The sequence below is a fragment of the Macrotis lagotis genome, chromosome 2 (genome assembly GCF_037893015.1).
Source record: "Macrotis lagotis isolate mMagLag1 chromosome 2, bilby.v1.9.chrom.fasta, whole genome shotgun sequence".
In the NCBI taxonomy this organism is placed as follows: domain Eukaryota; kingdom Metazoa; phylum Chordata; class Mammalia; order Peramelemorphia; family Peramelidae; genus Macrotis; species Macrotis lagotis.
In genome coordinates, this window is record NC_133659.1 from 77,068,703 (window position 1) to 77,088,272 (window position 19,570).

General features: G+C 36.7%; 1 long non-coding RNA gene across 2 annotated transcripts in view; it reads right to left on the reverse strand.

Annotated features, from left to right (window-relative positions):
• Positions 1 to 19,570, reverse strand: part of LOC141512865 (uncharacterized) — a 97,596-nt gene that overhangs the window by 50,842 nt on the left and 27,184 nt on the right. For both annotated transcript variants that reach the window (XR_012475622.1, XR_012475623.1), the window contains exon 2: positions 9,624 to 9,654. This is a non-coding gene — a long non-coding RNA (uncharacterized LOC141512865). The remainder of the gene's footprint in view (positions 1 to 9,623; positions 9,655 to 19,570) is intronic.

Sequence of the window (19,570 nt, forward strand, 5' to 3'; positions counted from 1 at the left end):
AATGAAGATCTAAGGAAAAAACTGAGGTTGTTTAGCCTATTTAAAAAAAGCTTTCAGGGTGAGAAATGACATACTGGCTAACTTTGGATATTTGAAGGGTTATCATATGGAAAAAGACTAGGACAGTCGACACTGCCTCATCTCTTGGGACAGACCAACACAAATAGGTAGAAGTTGCAAAGTGAAGGAAAAACTTACGAAAATGATAGCTACCCAAAAATGGAATTGACTAGTTTAAGAGATAATTTAGGGTGACTTAAATGATTCTAAATTAATTGCCTTTTTGTTCTGAAGTGCCAGCATTCTGCTCTCCTAGGAGAAAATAGGGCAAAGACACAGGTGATATACAACACATAAATCACAAGTGATTTTAATATTTTACATTTGGAAAACTTTCTAGTTTTGGAGCATTTTTGTCATATTTATGCAATTATGTAAATGGTATCATGGAGATAAAGGTGGTCTAGAGCCCAGAGCTCCAAACTCTGAGCTTTTAAAAAATATTTTTTATGAAAATATGTTTAACTTAATTATACATGTATAACCTATATTATATTGCTTTCTGTCAGGGGGATGGGGAGGGAAAGGAGGGAGGGAGAAAAATGTAGAACTAAAATCTTACCAAAAAATGATTGTTGAAAACTATCTTTACATGTAGTTGGAAAAATAAATAAATTTACTAAAATAAAAATAAACTTTAAAATTTTAATTTTTTTCAATTATTAAAAATTATTTTCTCTCCTTCCCATTTCCCTCCTCCTCATAGGAAAAGAAATCCATGGTAACAAATTTTCATAGTCAAGCCAAGCGAATTCTGTCATTGATCATGTTCAAAAAATGCACATATCATCCTCCACCTTGAATCCATCACCTCTCTGTCATCTTTTAGCTATCTGGAGTCATGGTTGGTCATTACGCTGATTAGAATTCTTACGTCTTTCAAAGTCGTCTTTTCAGTGTTGTTATTGTATGACTTGTTGTCCAAGTTCTACCTGCTTCACTCTGCTTCAGTTCATATGTGTCTTCCAAGAGCTCCATGCTCTATTATACTCCATACTCAAGCTGACCAGAACTCTGTCTCTGAGGAGAGGAGCAACATTAGTCATAACCCTCCACTCATCAGGAAGATGAGGGTCTCAGAAGACTTTGTCCAGGTTTGGAGCCTCCAGGTCCTCAGCTGTCATAATCAACATCCCTTCAACTGATTTCCCCCTAGGGTCACTTTGGAACTTCAGATCATCAATCTGGCAGCTGAGAATTCTGTTCATACAATGGTGACCTTGCTACTATGAAATCTGAACATGTGACATTTCACAAAAAAACCCTCCCTCCTCAGTATACATTCTGGAAGTCAGAGCTGAGACACGAGGGCTTTTATAGGACAGTGAAGGTAGAGGCTCAAAGTCAAAGAGATCGTCAAATATGAATTTTCTTGTGGGGTATAGCTGAAGGTCTACCAAGACAGAAAATGGAAGAGGCGATTCCACTGGTGAGCTCAGAGTAGCCATCTGCCAGTTCCTGTGTGGAGAGCCACAAAGCCCGATAAATGGGCATTGAAATTAATCCTCTCCAGCTGGATCTAATTAGCAGCCCTTGTTTTATCATCCCCATTTGCCGCGCTTCTTCCCACTGAGTCTGACCTGGTGTTAGGGTTGTTTATGACTGGGAAAGGATGGTGTGCCAAGAAGCTGAGTCACCCCTCAAGGTTATAGTGCAGCTTATATAACCTGATGAATCCCATGTGCTTACTCCTGTTGGGAGCCAGCTGAAAAAGGAGGAAGGGAGAGAAGAAGGAGAGAAGCCTTAGGACAATCATTGCTCATTCATCTAATAGGAATGATAATAGCACCTGGATCAGCTAGGTAGTACAGTGGATAGAGCATGGACTTGGAGACAGGAGGACAGGAATTCCAACTTGCCATTTATTAGCTGTGCAACTTTGGGCAAGTCACTTAACCCTGATTGCCTTGCAACCATCCAGTCCTCCTGATTCATATCTGTCCATGGGACCCAGATGATGCCGGAGGAGAAAGTGAGGCTGGTGACTTGGCCCAGCACTCCCTCACTCAAATCCAGTTCTTGTGTATGTCATGGCATCACCTCCCTGATGTTGTGTTCTTCTTCAAGAATGAAGGACAAAATCATCATCATAATAGCACCTGCTACTCAAGGATGTGATGAGGATCAAATGTGATAATATATATATATATATATATATATATATATATATACCTAAACTTTAAAGTGATAAATAAATGTTAGCATTTATTATTACTATTCATTATTATTATTGCATAGTAACCTCTCTATAAATGTTTATTGAGTTGAATGTAATCCAAGGGAAATTGTAGGGTGACACATGGTAGGGGAAAGTTAGACCCCTGTGGACCACATTATAAACATTCCAAGAGAGATTACAACTTGGATTTCAATCAACCATGAGTAATTAACACATCACCTACTCATCCAACTCCTGGAAAAAATTAGGCCATACATAAAAGAACTTAGGTTCTGGTAGAATAAGATTGTAACAAACATACTATACTGTCCAATATATTAATTGATACTTGTCACAATCTATGATCATTAATTACCCTTTGTTCCAATAAATCCATTGTTGGAAATATAATCTGGAAATATTATAGAAAACAAACTCATTAAAAAGAGATATCTGTTCAAAGATTTCTCAGAGAAGTATTAATTGAACTGAAAGATCTTCAAGGTCATCTAATCTAAAATTTTTATTTTTACACATAAAAAAATTGAGCCCAAGAGAAGTAATGTAACTTGCCCAAGGTCACACAGATAGTGAGTGGCAGAGCAGTGCTGCTTCTTCTGCATCATCCTGTTGGGAAAACCTAAATTTCTAACAGCAAGAGAATAGGTAAATAAGTGGTAGTGCATTAATGTAATGGAATAGTGCATGAAATAAGATTGACAAGTTTAAGAAGTATTAAAAAATATTTGGAAGGACCTTTAAGTAATAAAGTAAAAAAAGGAGAAGACTAGCATTGGACACACTAACTGCATCCACATGAGAGGAAAAGCAAATAGGAAAGAATAAATAGAAATAGAATATAGAAACAGAAATAGAATAAATAGAAATATAAACTTCCTAATAGAAATAGGAGGTGCTAAAATGTTGCAACATTTTGTGCTTTACAATTTATTTATTTAAATGTGAACAGTTGTAAAGCAAGTTATCATTAACATTGATGTGTAGTAATAAGTTTATAATAAATATTGGATCAAGCAAAAAAAGTTCTATGTGTATATAAAAGTGCAGGTGAGAAGATGATCGGTCCATCCTCCAAGGCCTGTTAGACATGAATTTTTGTCTTTGAAATCCCAGCTGAAAAAAAGGTAAATTGTTTAGGGACAGAATTCAAACTCAGCAAGAGTCAAGAGTATAACAGAGCAACCAAAAACAACAACAAAACATTAATGTGTACTTGAGTTATATTAACAGGAATCCAGAAGGATGGAGGTGATATACTCTTCCTGATTTCTCTTAGTCAGACATCTGGAATATTATATCTAAATCAGAGTTACATATTTGAGGAAGAGTATTAGCAAGCTGGAATATAGCCAGAGGCTGATAGGAAGATTCACCTTGCCTCTTGAGTATTAACTGAGGGAATTAATGATGATTAGCTTAGAGAAGAGAGGTTTTTATTAAGGATATGATCCCTCCTAAATATGACCCTGGGAAGACTATCCCTAGATAATATGAAATATTATACAAGGATCAGATTGTCTGTTTTGATATAGTCCCACAGACTAAAAATGGTTTTTACATTAGTTAATAAAGTGTTATTGTATTTTACAATATTAAAAATATTCTTAGCTCAAACTACACAAAAACAGACAGCTGGCTAGATTTAGATCACAAGCTAAAAGTTTGGTGACCCCTGAAAGAAGGCTTTACTCTAGGAAAAGAACAAACACCATGGGTAGATGCCACAGAAAGGCAGATTTCTGCACAGCACAGGAAATTAACAATTTAGAATTCTTGAAAAGTAGAATGAGTTGTCTGTCTACCACAGTAGTGGTAGAGGGGTTAGATATGAGGACATGGTCAGAGTGTAAAAGAAAGTTTGAGAAAGAGGAAATTATTCCTTTTCCCATAAAAACTTAAAAGAGGGTTCCCTTTTCCAATTCAGTTCAATTTAACAAATATACATTAAGAATGAACTTCATGAAACTCTTTTTAGTATATGTGAAATTGACTTTATTTTTTGTTTATTCTGAGAATATTCAAAAAATAAACAGTATTTTCACCATTAAGAAAAATGCATTAAGTGGCTCTTTATTAGTTGTGTAACCTTGAGTAGTCATTTAAACTCTTTGTACCTCAAACAACTCATCTGTAAAATTAAAGAATTGAACCAGATGATGATCTCAAAGGTCCCTTCCAGTTCTAGACCTATGATCAGATTATCCCTCCACTGTATCCAGGTATTATACTTGACCATGGGCATACACAGTCCACTTACCTTTTGGGGAGAGAGAAAAGATGTCTATAAATAATTATGATACAATGGAGAGCTTAGTAATTACAAAGAAGAGATGGGGACAATGAATTATGAGAAGCTGAAGGAAAGAAAAAGAGCAGTTCTATCTAGAGATAAGAAATAACCAAAAGGACTTTGTGGAGATATTGTCTGATTTGAAATGACAAGAAAGGGAAGGCTATTAGTAGACCAGAGTTGTCAAATATGGAGCCAACAACCTTTGCAGTTACTAAAACACTCAAATGCTATCTAATTAAAATGTAATTGGGAATTTTTTAACAAAATAAATAAAAATGTAATAAAATATAGATAGCATTACATTTTGAAACTAAGATATTGTGCCCCTGTAGGAATCCTAATTGTATGACAATATCATTGGTGTAGACTCTCAGAATCACAGCCTCTACAAGTTGTAATAACCTAAGAAGCCATTTAGTCCAACCATCATTAGAATCCCTTTTATAACATTTCCATCAAATATATCCTACCTCTTCTTAAAGACCTTGAAGGATAATAAGGTATTTGGGGAAAAGTGATAGATTTGGAGTCAGACCTGTGTTCAAAATCTGCTTTGCAATTCACCACCTCTGTGACCTTGGGCAAGTCATAATGAATGGAACTAATTTTCTTTATGTAGCACCTTTTGAGGAAGCTCAAATTCTCAGAATGCACAGAAACAGGTGTTAAGGGAAGAAAATGGCAGAGGCTCTGTCTACATGTACATATGTAGCCATGATTGGTACACAGACCATTCTAAGAAGGAAAAAGTAGAAAATGAAAAAAGTCTTAATTTTTAATGAATGAATGGATTTTCTTGCTAAGAGAAGACATAAGGTTTGCTTCAATGCATCCTGGCAAGTGTGAGTCCTCTATGTCTGGTTTGCTTCAATACGTCCTGGCAAGTGTGAGTCCTCTATGTCTGGATCCAGAGGCATTTGTAAGAACCAGTGACTTCAGAAAAACTACCAGTAGCATGGATACAATATTGAAAATAGGCATTTGATTACAAGTTTTAAGCAAAACCTAGCTGATGAGTGGCAGTGTTAATGCAGAACTGTGAACTAACCCCTCACAGAGAGGACCTCTTTCCCCTCTCCTCCTCTAGTAGTGGCACCAAGGGAAAGGCTCCCAAGAATTACCCTGTCCTCCCGATAGTCAGAAGAACTAAAAGCAGCTGTACTTTTATTCTGTTCATCAGTCCCTTTCCCCATCCTCTGTTATTCCTTCCTACTGGAAGAAGACCAATAACATCACAATGTTGGGGTCAAAGTACAGTGTGTCCAACTGTGACTCATCAGTCCAATATGGGCTCAGAATGCTTCCACTGGTTGGGCACAAATAGTCTGTTTGAACATTTGGGATGGAGATCATGCTTCTCTTGTCATGCCATGCTTCTCTTGTGCTACTGCAATTCTGCTTTGCTCACAGAGTGCAACGCCTTCTGGCATGCCATGCCTGGTGGTCCTGTCAGCATCTCTCATGTTTCACAATCAAATAATAAAGTTCTTCTGAAAGGCCTCCATGTGAGCACATTCAGTGATATAATCAATCACCCTTCTAATGTCCTAATTTATACTTTGGTGCACAAAAAAAGTTTCCTAAACTACCTTTGGTGGGGAAGGTAGAGGGGATCTGTAATAAATGTGGTGGACTCAAGTCAGTACCATGATGGGGTGACAGTTCCTGCATCTAAAGTGACCATAACAATGCTAGTTACCCACAAGTGTAAGGAGGACCCACTGTTTTAAGCAAGCTCAAAGTAATAAATAAGAGAGATTAAATAAAGAACAGTCATAATAATCTAATTATTATCTGAATTTATAGCTAGGCAGAATAAAAGATCAATATTCTGACTATGGCAGCTTAATCATGGAAATACAGGGGGTGGGAGTGGGGCAAAGGGAAGGGCATTACCCTGTGTGGATTTCCCCTAGGTTCCTCTACACCTAGCATTCAATCTTATTTGCTATGAGGTAGCCTCTACATTCTCATTATACTTAACGATAGGGACATGATCCTAGAAAGAGGGGGGTGAACACTTGCATAGTGTTCTTAACAGACCATCATCAATCAATGCAGAAGCCATTGACTGATCTCATGATGGTGTGCTTGCCTGGGTTCTGAATAGTGGACGATGCTTTTGAGATTTCTCAGTCACCAAGGGAGTAAAACAAGACAGTGTCCTTGCTCCCATACTTTTTAGCATGATGTTTTCATCCATATTATCAAATGCTCTCACTAAGGATGAACATGGCCTCAAGGTCAGCTACTATACTGATGGCAAATTCTTCATTGTGAAAAAGCTACAGGCCAAGACCAAAGCAGGAGTGTTGGTGCATGATCTTCTGTTTGCAGATAATTATGCACTCAGCAAAGATTCTCTGCTGCTTGTGCTAATATTGGTCTAACAATGAACATCAAGAAAACACAAGTGCTCCATCAGTCAGCACCACACCATCCATATGTGGAACCATCAGTTATCACAAATGGAGAAGTTTTGAGTACAGTGGGTAAGTTCACTTCCCTTGGCAGTGTGTCCTTTCCAAGGAGGTGCACATTGGCAATGAGGTTGACACTCACATTGCTAGAGCTAGTTCACTATTTGGGAGACTCCAAAAGAAAATATGGGAGAGAAGAGGTATTAGAAAAACTACCAAACTAAGGGTCTACAGAGCCATTGTGCTGACCTCATTGCTAGATGCCTGTGAAACCTGGACAGTCTATCAGAGCCAGGTCAGGAAACTGACTCACTGCCATTTAAAATGTCTTAGGAAGATTCTGAAGATCCCAGACACTGAGGTCCTTTCTTGAGTCAAACTGCCTAGCATTCCAACATTAGAGAGCATAGCTGCAAAGGGCTGGACACATTAGAATGCCAGACATACACTTGCCAAAAAAAAAAAAACCAAAACTATTTTATGGAGAACTTACACAGGACAAGTGCTCACAGGTGAATCAAAAGAAGCAATACTGAGACACCCTGAAGGTCTCACTGAAGAACTTTAGAATTGATTGTTCAGCATGGGAGACACAGACTGCCCAGCATGGCATGCCCTCATCAATGAGGGTGCTGCACTCTATGAGGAAGGCAGAATGGGAAACATGACATTTGTAGAGCATCCACCCCAGATGTTCACAAGGACTATTTGTGCCCAACCTGTAGTAAAGTATTCCAAGCTGTATTGGTCTGATCAGCCATAGTAGGAAACGCTAATTTGTCCCAAACAGTGATGTCATTTTGGTCTTCTTTGATAATAAAGGACAAGAATTACCACCACTTGTATGGAAAATAAAATTGGTCAAGTTCACCATCAGGGAGGGGGAACTCACCACCTTCTGAGGCAGAGTCTATCATTTTTGGACATCTCAAACTATTAGGAAGTGATTCCTTATAGCTAATCTAAATCTGCCATTACTCTTTCCATTATTCTTTCCCTTGCCCTCTGTTCCTCTGCTAAGGATCCTTGTTCCCTATGACAAATACTTGAAAATTGTTGTCACACGCCTCCCAATTCTTCTCTTTTCCAGGTTAAACATTCCCATTTACTCTATTCCAGTTCTGGAAATGGGTTAAATTGTTCATATTTTCTAAAAGATGATTCCTAGAATTGAACACCCTTTAGGTGTGATGTGTCTACCCAAGATGACATTCAAAAAAGGAAACTGGGGAAGTCTGAAGACTGAAGCATGGAATGTAGGTACGAGAGAGAGAGAGAGAGAGAGAGAGAGAGAGAGAGAGAGAGAGAGAGAGACAGAGACAGAGACAGAGACAGAGAGAGACAGAGAGAGACAGACAGAGACAGACAGAGACAGAGACAGAGACAGAGAGACAGAAACAGAGACAGAGACGGAGACAGACAGGGGGAGGATGGAAGTCAATGCAGTTTAACTAGAATGTAGAATAATAGGAAAAGAATTAGTATGAACTAAAGTTATAAAGTCAGGTTAGAAGTAGATTTTACAGGGCATTGAATGATAGAATCAGGATTTTATATTTTATAGGTTTTTGAGTAAAAGAATGAAGTTTGTGAGCAGCACAAGTATTGAAATGAAGATGACTTGGAGAGGAGATAGGATGGAAGCAGGAAGGTCAGCTTGAAGGCTTTTACAATATTTAGATGAAAAGAGATGAAAGTCTAAACTAGTATGTTTTCAGAGATTATGGAAAAGAAAGAACAATGAGGGAGAGACAATCCCCATGCCAAAACAAGAGATTGGATGTGGTAATGAAGGATGTGGCAAGGATTTATAAATGAGAGTCTGGAATTACTGACAACATTAACAACAAAAGGGAAGAGGAACAATTTAAAAGAAACATTCTGTTGTGGTCATATTAAGCATACCCTTATAGCCCACCCTAGAAATTTGACAACAAACCTCTCTTCTAGTGGCCTTCATCTCAACTTTTCTTCCCTTTGTTCCTTGTATAATTCTCAAATCATCGTCAGTACTTATTTTGCAAAAACACATAATCTCATAGCTATAAAAGAAGTTAGAAATCATCTTGTCCCATCAGTTCCAGCCATAAATCACTTCAATGTAGCCAATGATAAAATAGCTGTTAGCTTCTGCCTCCAGACCTCTAGCAAAGAGAAATCCACCATCAATTCAACACAGTGTCTCTAATTATTAGCAAGCTTTTGTCATGGAGACTAAATCTAGCTCTGTAGCTTTCTCCATTGCCCCTAATCTTTTCCTTAAGACTTATAAAGTACTTTTCAAATATTATCTCTCACTTAATCTTCATAATCACCTTGGGAGGTAGTTGGCATTATTTTCCCATTTTACAGAGGAGGAAATAGTGGTAGACACAGGAAAAGTGTCTTAGGCAGGGTCAGACAGTTGGTGTCTGAGGTTAAATGGGAACTTGGGTCTTCTTGATAAAGTCCACTATTCACCTGCTCCGCCTTGCTGTCTCATATGTTCCTTCCTGGGCCACATAAAGTCATTGTTTTCCCATGTGATGAAATTTTAAATATCTAAAAACAGTGGGTCTCTTCATGCTGAACATCCCCATTTCCTTCAATAACTTGCTCTCCAATATACTTTTTTAGAGCATCTACAATCATTAACAACTATTGGTTCTCTAAAAATGAGATATTTGCTTACCTCTTCTAGTAGCTTGATGACTCTTTGGTCACTGGAGAAGAAAAGAAAAAATGAGTTTACTTCAGACAGTTTACATTCTACATTCTATACATTCCATAATACAATATATAAACTGATAAGTAACCATAAAGAAAATCCAAAGCAATTTCAGCAAAATGCTACCAAGGGAAGAAGATGAAGAACTAATCCTGGGTAGGTGGAACATGTACTGAATCTTGAAGAGAGACAAGGATTGAAAAAGGAAGAGGTAAAGAGAGAGAGCATCGCAGATAAAGAATTTCTGCAGAGACAGAGTGCCAGGAGATGAAACAAATCTATGGGGACCAATGAGTGGACTATTTGGCTGCAATGGAGAACACATGAGAGAAAATGATGTGAGATAAGCCTAGAAAAGTAGAATGGAGCCAGACTGTAAAGGACTTTCAAAACCAAACAGAAGAGATTGTATTTTGGTTAGAAGCAAGAGGAAGACTCTAAAATTTAATATGCAAGGGAGGATTATGCTCTGTCCTGTGTCTATCAATCAAAAAAATATTTATTAAACTCGTTCTATGAGCTGACAGTGGAGATACAAAGAAAAAGCAAATAAACAAAACAAAAAATATCTCAATTAGCTCATACTTAAATAAGTTTGTGAAGATGGTTTGGAATAGGGAGATCCTGAAAGTTGAGAAGATCAATTCTTTTATTGAAAAAGCCCTGGTAAAAAGGTAAGTAGTGTCTGAACTAGGATAGTGTTCATGTTAATGCAGAGAAAGAAAAAAAAATGTTAGAGATGTTGCAAGAATAGAAAGTCAGAGCACATTACAGAATCATAGACCTAGAACTGGAAGGAAGTTCAAGCCAGTCATTTCATTTTACAGATTAATAAACTGAGGGCTGGGGAAGATAAGTGACTTGATTAAAGTCACAGAAAGACTATGACACCAATATGGTGCTGATACCTAAACCAGGAAGAGGTAAAAAAGAGAAAGAAAATTTTAGACCTATCCCTGATGAAAATAGATGCAAAAAATCTTAAATAAAATCTTAGCAAACTGATTACAAGTTATCACTAGGATAATACATCTTGACCAAGTAGGATTCATCCCAGGAATGCAGGGTTGGTTCCATATTAGGAAAACTATTAGTATAATTAATTATATCAACAACAAACCTATCAGAAATCATATTATTATATCAATAGATGCTGAAAAAGCTTTTGACAAAATACAGCACCCATTCCTACTAAAAACACTAGAGAGTGTAAGAATAAATGGTTTGTTCCTTAGAATAATAAGCAGTATCTATCTGAAACCATCAACAAGCATCATATTCAATGGGGAGAGGCTAGAGGCATTCCCAATAAGATCAGGGGTGAAACAAGGATGCCCATTATCACCACTACTATTCAATATTGTATTAGAAATGTTAGCTTCAGCAATTAGAGAAGAAAAAAAAATTTGAAGGAATCAGAATTGGGAAGGAAGAGACAAAACTCTCACTCTTTGCAGATGACATGATGGTCTACCTAGAGAATCCCAAGAAATCATCCAAAAAACTACTGGAAACAATTAGCAACTTTAGCAAAATTGCAGGATATAAAATAAATCTTCATAAATCCTCAACTTTTCTATATATATGACTAGCAAGATACAGCAGGAAGAGCTAAAAAGAGAAATCTCATTCAAAGTAACCTCAGACAATATAAAATACCTGGGAATCTATTTGCCAAGGCAGACTCAGAAACTTTTTGAAAACAATTACAAAATACTTCTCACACAAATTAAATCAGATTTAAATAACTGGGCAATCATCGTGGATGTTTGCTCATGGATAGGTTGAACTAATATAATATGACAATTCCACCAAAACTAAACTACCTGTTTAGTGCCCTACCAATCAAAATTCCAAAAAATTACTTTAATGAGTTAGAAAAAAAGTTGTAACTTCATATGGAGAAATAAAATGTCAAGAATTTCCAGGGATTCAATGGGAAAAAAGTGCAAAAGAAGGTGATTTAGCCCTACCAGATCTAAAATTATATTATAAAGCATCAGTCATCAAAACTGTCTGGTACTGGCTAAGAAATAGAGTGGTGGACCAGTGGAATGGACTAGGTACAATAGCAGGAAACAGTTATGGTAATCTGCTGTTTGATAAACCCAAAGAGTCCAACTATTGGGATAAAAACTCTCTCTTCGATAAAAACTGCTGGGAAAATTGGAAGTTAATGTGGAAGAAACTTAGATCAGACCAACACCTCACACTCTATACCAAGTTAAGATCCAAATTGATACAGGATTTAGACATAAAAAAATATTATAAGCAAACTAGAAGATCAAGGAGTAGTTTACCTGTCAGATCTATGGAAAGGGGAGCAGTTTATGACTAAGGAAGAGATGGAGAACATCACCAAAAACAAACTAGATGATTTTGATTACATGAAATTAAAAGGCTTTTGCACAGACAAAAACACTGTAACCAAGATCAAAAGAAATGTAGTAAACTGGAAAACAATCTTTACAACTAGAGCTTCTGACAAAGGACTGATTTCTTTATTTTTTTTAGGTTTTTGCAAGGCAAATAGGGTTAAGTGACTTGTCCAAGGCCACACAGCTAGGTAATTATTAAATATCTGAGGCTGGATTTGAACTCAGGTACTCCTGACTCCAGGGTTGGTGCTCTACTGCACCACCTAACCATTTTCATTTCTAAAATATACAGAGAACTGAGTCAAATTTTTTAAAAAGCCATTCCTCAATTAACAAATGGTCAAAGGATATGTAAAGGCAATTTACAGATGAGGAGATCAAAGCAATCCATAGTCATATGAAAAATTGCTCTAAATCATTACCTATTAGAGAAATGCAAATTAAAGCTTCTCTGGGGAGGCTAGGTGGCACAGTGGATAGAGCACCAGCCCTGGAGTCAGGATTACCTGAGTTCAAATCCAGCCTCAGACACTTAATAAATAATTCCCTAGCTGTGTGGCCTTGGGCAAGCCACTTAAGCCCATTGCGTTGCAAAAAATAAAAAATAAAAAATAATTTAAAAAAAGCTTCCCTGAGTTACCACCTCACACCTCTCAGACTGGCCAATATGACCAGAAAGGACAATGATCATTGTGGAAGGGATGTGGAAAATCTGGGACAGTAATACATTGTTGGTGGAGTTGTGAATTCATCCAACAATTCAGAATTATGCCCAAAGGGCAACAAAAATGTGCATACCCTTTGATTCAGCAATACTGAAGAGATCATGAAAAAGGGTAAAAGCATCACTTGTACAAGCATATTCATAGCAGCCCTGTTTGTGGTGGCAAAGAAGTGGAAATCAAGTAAATGTCCTTCAATTGGGGAATGGCTTAGCAAACAGTGGTATATGTATGTCATGGAACACTGTTGTTCTAATAGAAACCAGGAGGGATGGGAATTCAGGGAAGCCTGGAGGGATTTACATGAACTGATGCTGAGTGAGATGAGCAAACCAGAAAAACATTATACACCCTAACAGCAACATGGGGGCAATGATCAACCTTGATGGACTCTCCATTCCATCAATGCAACAATCAGGCACAATTTGGGGCTCTCTGCAATGGAGAATACCATCTGTATCCAGAGAAAGAAGTTTGAACAATTATTACCTGACTGTTACCTTTAATTTAGGGGGGAAAAAACCTGATATCTTATTGTTTGATCTAGCTATGTCTTATACGTTATGTTTCTTCCTTAAGGATATGATTTCTATCATATCACATTCAATTTGGATCAATGTGGACTGGCAAATTGCCTTCTGTGTGGGGTGGGGAGAGGGAAGTAAGATTGGGGGAAAATTGTAAAACTCAAAACAAATAAAATCTTTATAATTCAAAAAATAATAATAATAAAGTCACAGAAAGAGTCAGAAACTAGTTTAAAACCCAGATTCTCTGTCCCCTTTCCATTGTACCACACTGTATTCTTTCATAAAGCATTATATTTACAAAAAGAATACCCATGGAAAAATTACTTCTTAAGAGTCAACAGCAGCTGTAGGGTATGAAGAGGCAGAGAAATTCTACAAAACTCTAGATAAATCTTTGCAAATTTAATCAGTCTAAACTTTGATACTCAATGATTTTATGTTTAAGTCATACTTTAGGTTTAAGCTCCTACTGTGTGCCAAGTCCTAGAGATACAAATAAAGGCAAAAACATAAAAAAAAAACACAGTCTGCTCTCAAGAAGCTTCCACTCTAATGGGGTAGACAACATGCAAACGAGATATAGCTACAGATATATGCACAACTATAATACATATGTTATATAGATGTTTGTTATAGACATGAGCATATGCATGCATACATATATATGCATGCATATATATGTATGTTTATAAACCTATGCATATATGCCTACACATATGTGTGAGTGGTCATAGTACATATATGTACATGCCTGTATTGTTTATAAATATGCATTGTGTATACACATATACAAACATGGAAGGTTTGAGATTGAAAAAGATAGTGAGTGGGATAGTATATATCTCAGGAATGTGTAGAAGGATTACCTTATCACAAAAAAAGGCTCAGTTCTACTTGTATAATATAAATTTGTAGTACACCAGTCATCAGTTTGGTGGCTTTTTTCCAGCTACATTCAGGAGCATGTGAGTTGGAGCAAAAACAGGAGATGGAAGGAATAATCCAAGGCTAAGACTTGGTAGGGCAAAATTCTAATTAGACAAGACTAAAAGGAATTCTAAAGAAGAGGAATGTGTTGCATGAACTGATGCTGAGTGAGATGAGCAGAACCAGAAAAACACTGTACATCCTAACAGCAACAAGGGGGTGATGTTCAACCTTGAAGGACTCATTCATTCCATCAGTGCAACAACCAGGGACAATTTTGGGCTGTCTGCAAAGGAGAGTGTCATCTGTATCCAGATAAGGAGCTGTGGAGTTTGAACAAAGTGCAAGGACTATTCCTTTTAATTTAGAAAAAAAACAGCTATCATATTGTCTGATCTTGTTACCTCTTAGACTTCTCTTCTTTAAGGATATGATTTCTGTCTCATCACACCCAATTTGGATCAAGGTACAACATCGAAACAAAGTAAAGACTGACAGAGTGCTTTCCGTGGGGGGGGGGGTAAGATTGGGGGGAAAATTGTAAAATTCAAATAATATCTTTAATAAAAATAAATTTTTAAAAAAAGAGGAATGTGGAGTTGAACTGGTTTAGCAAGGGGTCAAAATGGGGAAAGAAGAGGAATATAACTAGCAAAGGAGTGATGTCTGGGAACCAAAGTGGGAGAGTGGGGAATTTGGAGATCTCAGGGAGGATGGAAAGGGGATTATGGGTTCCAAGGTAGAGGGAAAGGGAGATTGAAAGAAGGGTATGTCAATGTTCATGAACATGGAAGCAGATTTTTAAAGGTTTTATAGATTTTAAAACATCTTTTGTTTTGATTTTATCTAGGTTTCCCCCCCCAAAAAAAACTTAAATCTTTCTTGGAAAGGAGAAAAAGGAGGGAGAGGAAGAGAAGGAAAAGGAAGAGGAAAAGGAAATGGAAAAGGAAAAGGAAAAGGAAAAGAAGAATCAGTAAAATCAAGCAATACATTAAAAAAAGTCTGGTGCATCTTCATTATCTATACAATGCTCTGGGAACTTCCCATATCTGCAGAGGAGTAAGGAAAGTAATATTCTCATATTACTTCTTTGGGACCAAGCCTGTTGTTTAAAATTTCTTAACATTTATCTTGGTTTTGTGGTTAAAACCATGCATAATGTCCTCATGACTCCGATTACTTTATTTCTCACAGCTCATATAAACCCATGTTTCTCTCTATTCATCATGTTTATAATTTCTTATGGCACTGTATTATTCCATTGCATTCATGTACCACAATATATTTAGTCATTCTCTACTTGCTGGGTGTCTACTTTGTTTCCAATTTTTTTTTGTTGTTGTTGGGTTTGTTGTTGAGGTTCTTTCTTTGTCACTGCACAAAAACAATGCTGCTAATAAATATTTCAGCAGTATTTAGTGACTTTAATGCAAGATCTCAAAGGCACTTGGGGACATAAAGGAGAAATCAGAGGGGAGGATGTTGAAAAATACAGTTTGAGAATAAAAATTGAGAGGTCAATGATCATAGAGTACACAGAAGTACCATATCAATATTTCATGAATACTTTTTTGAAGGAAAGAATTGGAAATTTCTCAGCTAAAAATTTATCAAATAGAAACCAAAAACTTAAATTTATTATAGTTTATTTTAGTCCTATATTATTTGCTTCTTTCAAGGTTTCAATATTATCTAGGAAGGAAAACAAGAATCAAAGCAAGGTAATATCTTATCAGCTATTAAGGTTTCAGCTAGAATGTATTTATCAGACTAACTAGGAGAGAGCAGTTTCTGAAAAAATAAGACTCATCGTAGTTATTTTGAGCTCAGGTTGACTGGAGGAAAAGTTTTAAAAGAATTCCTCATTGGGGAATCTCTGAAGTTGAGAAGGATTTGGGGGGGCACTTTTGAGGAAGGAGGTAACCAAATAAGAGGAGTTTAAAAAAAAAGAGATGGAAAGGGAGGAAAAAGAATTCACTTACTTTAGAATATTGCCAAGGGTCAACCTTGGTAGTCCCAGATTGGAAGCTAGAAAGAACCTAAAAGATCAAATATTCTAATCCCCTCATTTTGCAAATGAAGCAACTGAAGCACAACTGAAGAAGTGCCTTGCTTAAGGTCCCAGGGGTAGATTGAAATTCAAGTCTTCTAACTCCAGATTCCATATCATGGGAGTAAGGAAAGAGTTTAAAGGAAATTTTTTTGGATGACAAGTTCTACCTTCCCCAGTTAACAAATCTAGCCAAAGGGAAAGCCTCTCCTCAATCTCCCTACCAATAGTTTTCTCCCCAGATGTTCAAAAAGGATGCAACAGGGGAGGCTAGATGGCACAGTGGATAGAGCACTGGCCCTGGAGTCAGGAGTACCTGAGTTCAAATCTAGCCTCAGACACTTAATAATTACCTAGCTATGTGGCCTTGGACAAGTCACTTAACCCCATTTGCCTTGCAAATAAAAAAAAGGATGCAACAGCAAAGATCCTTAGATCACACACTGGCTCTGTATATTACTATGGGAATAGCTGGTCAAGGGGGAGCAAGAACAGGTTTCCTAATGTAACATCTTAATTTGCCCTAGTATTGGTATTCTGTCAAGTTTCTACCCCATTCCTTCTCAGTACCCTTGGTGAAGGGAAGACTCAAAAAAGTGATCTTGTTGAAGTGTAAGCTGTATTGGTCATCAGCTCAAGTTTGTTGAGGTACTTTGGAGAGATCCAGAAGGCAAACTGTACTAGAAATATTCACAGGAAGTATGGACCTAGAGGTGATTTTAGTACCATCTGGTCCAAACTCAAAACCATTAAAGGACTTGATCATATAAACAACAGCATTTTTAATTAAAAATAACTTCATTTTTATTATTTTTAAAAGTTTATTTTAACATTTTTTTAAAATTTTGAGTTCCAAATTCTCATCTCCTCCCCTCCTCTATCCATTGAGAAGGAAAGCAATATCAAAGTTTCTTTCATTTGACTCCAGATCCAGTGTCATGCACACTCATTCCACATATCCATTTGTTGTTCAGTTATTTTTCAGAGTCCAACTATTTATTATTCCATTGCAGGTTTTCTTGACAGAGATTCTGGAGAGGTTTGCCATTTCATTCTCCAGTTCATTTTATAGATGAGGAAACTGAGGCAAACAGGGTTAAGTGATTGTCCAGGATCATAGAACTAATAATGTCTCTGAGGCTAGATTTGAACTCATATCTTCCTGAGTTCAGGTTCAATGATCTATCATTTATATCACCTGGATGCCTCTGAGTTGTATACTCTGTAAAATTCATAAGCCTGGATCTCCTAGCCATTGGGAAAATGATTTGAAATTCTTGTTTGACTTCAGCATTCTTATGGTGATGGCCATTTCCCCCATGAAGTTGGTTGCAGAAATCACCACCTGCTAGTCATTTAGCACCTAACTCAGGAAACATTTGATTTCTTGAACTTATAAGATAGCTAGAAAGGCTAGAAATGTTCATCTCTCAAGATCACTTGTTTGGTTAATAGCAATATCCTAGCTCATCTCCCCATGCAAGTTAGGTTAGTTTTTCCTTTAAAAGTATTGAGATCTTCCTTGAGATTTAATAGTCTCAAGGGACTTAAGGCTAAGGCTATTGATGTCACTCCTAATTACCTGAGATACTCCAGATGCACTCTGTTGCTTGGCTGCTAAATCATGATGGGTAACAATCAAGGAAGCTTCTCTCAGATGAATAAACTCAAGGATTCCTCAATCCTTGCTGAAAATCTGCTGCAATAGCTAAGTGAATTCCTCTTGATTAAATGTTAAATAATGTACAAGTGTCCCATTTTCTTCTAAAACTTAAAGTAAACTACCAAGAGACTAACTTGAGTCATTCTTAAATCAGATGAGAGAAAAAATTCACAAAGCAGAAGAGGCAGTCAGATCCTTGAAATACAATCTAGACTCACCTAGGAAAGTATATCTTCTCTGCTATGTGGTTAGAGCTGCTGGGAGATAATTATCCTGTTCTCACAATACATATCTTGCATGAGTTGTTTATATTATGAAATCTTTTCATCATCAATTATAATTATTCATCTCATTCTCATCTTTTGGAAGAAGCTCAGAGAGAAACTAACTGAGAATGTCACTATCCTGTTAGTATCCTTTTGTATTTAATGTTCTGCAAACTATTGAATAAGTGGATCAAATAGTTGCACTTCAAAACTGCACAAAAATATTAGCAAGGAAGCACATCTTCAGCAGCTTGAGTGGTACAGTAGATAGAATTCTGGGTCCGGAATTAAGAAAATTCATCTTACTGAGTTCAAATCTGACTTCAGACACTTGCTAGCTGTGTGAATCTAGGCAAGTCACTTAACCCTCTTTGTCTCAATTTCCCATCTGTAATGGCAAACCATTCCAGTATCTCTGTCATGAAAACACCATATGGGGTCACAAAGAGTTGGATATAACTAAAAATGACCAAATAACAAAAGACATCTCATTTTCTTTAAATTCATGAAAAGCATAGCTGAGACTTCATCGGAAATGATATTTACCTCTTCCTGATTACACTTTGTTCCCTCTGATTTATTCTACTATATCTCCATGATTTGAAAACTTTTCTTTCCACATTGCTTAGATTATGACTTAAAATGATAATTTCTATTAAAACTTTATTCTTAAATAATTATGCCCAAGAAATTGTGGGTAACAGTTTAATTAGGAAAGAATAGGTATAACAAGGTCTTTTCTAGGATAAAGAAAATAGACTCATGACAGAAAAAAGATAGAAGTTCCATCATCTTCCCTCTTTATTCTGGGTTAATCAGACCCTTAGAATATTCTGTCCAGATTGGGTCACTATATTGCCAAAAAGACTGTGGAGAACCTGGAACGGGTTCAAGTAGAATGACAAGTGACTAACTAGCTTACTTTGACAGGCTCATTATCATATCATATCATTGGTGTAAATATTCCCTCTGTGTGATTCTTATTCAAGCCCTATAACAGTTCCTATCATGGTCTTTTTCCTAGTATAATTTATTATTTAAATTCTCAGTGTTATTTTGAAGTTTCTGTTTGTAATGTGAGTGTTATTTATTAGTTATGAAAAAGATGAGTAACTTTTGATTTTAAGCTAGTCATGATAGTTTTCCATAAAACTGTAACTCTGCACCCTCCCATCTATAGCCATATTCTTTAAGAGCAGTTGTATTTCTTCAGCTAGAGTACTAATCCAATCAGTGACTTGTTCAGAGACCAAATTTTGCTTGATTATCTTACTTATTGAAACAGAGAACTATATGGCTTGGGATAAGGGGTTGGTCATTAGTAGGTAGTTAGTAACTAGTGATGCAAAAGAAAGAAAAGAATAAATAACAATGA